This window comes from Morone saxatilis, unplaced genomic scaffold, assembly GCF_004916995.1.
Source record: "Morone saxatilis isolate NCDOM2014 unplaced genomic scaffold, NCSU_SB_2.0 Contig24, whole genome shotgun sequence".
NCBI classification, from domain to species: Eukaryota; Metazoa; Chordata; class Actinopteri; family Moronidae; genus Morone; species Morone saxatilis.
In genome coordinates, this window is record NW_023339807.1 from 3864762 (window position 1) to 3865615 (window position 854).

Consider the following 854-nt stretch of genomic DNA (forward strand, 5'->3'; position numbering starts at 1 on the left):
CCCCCCCAAAAAAAAACAAACATATTAATAACAGAGGAACCTTTGTGTTCTTGTCTGTATTTATTATTAGACTTTTTTTTGTCTTTTCCCTGGATGTTTTGTTGGAGATGAACCCTCTAATGTATAATTGTAAGGCCTGGGCTCAACATCATTTTAGCACTAAAATCAGCTTGTAACACAGCTGAGATTCTCTTTTAGATGGATGCACACTCAACTGTTGTCGGAGACGGTGCTTGACGGCTTTTTAGCAGCTTGGTAACCACTGAGTTCAGACCTGTAGCTGAAACCCTCGGTGTGTGCTTTTAGTGCCAAGATGACTTTGGAAGCTCAGGCCTGGTTAAGTTCTGTGGAGAGCTTTGCGGTGATTTATGTTGGGGGTGGTTGGGTGTTGTTTGACTTGAGGAAGGTCTCTGGAAGGCCACGGTTGTCGAGATAATGCTGAAAGTCATTATATTAACATTAACCAATGGGTTGGTCAATTCTGTGAAATTGTATCAAGAAAATGTTTTGTCCTGTTCAAAGGTGATTTATTCAGGCTGACGGCCTCGCCTCACTGAGTAAGAGAGAGCTTTGATATCTTTCTTTGTTAACTCATGGTGCCTTTCAAGAAGCTGTTTGTGTTCTNNATTGTACTTGTGCTCTCTCTCTCTCTCTCTCTCTGTCTCTCTCTCTCTCTCTCTCTAATAGATAATAGATAATAGAGGTGTGTCAGAAATAATTTATAGATAGAAACACATACTCGCTCTCTCTCTCTCTGTGTTCTCTGTCTCTCTCTCTCTCTCTCCACTGTGTCTTCAAGACTCCAAACAACGACTCATTATAGGTTGCAGAATGTCTGTCTGTGTAGGAGGGAT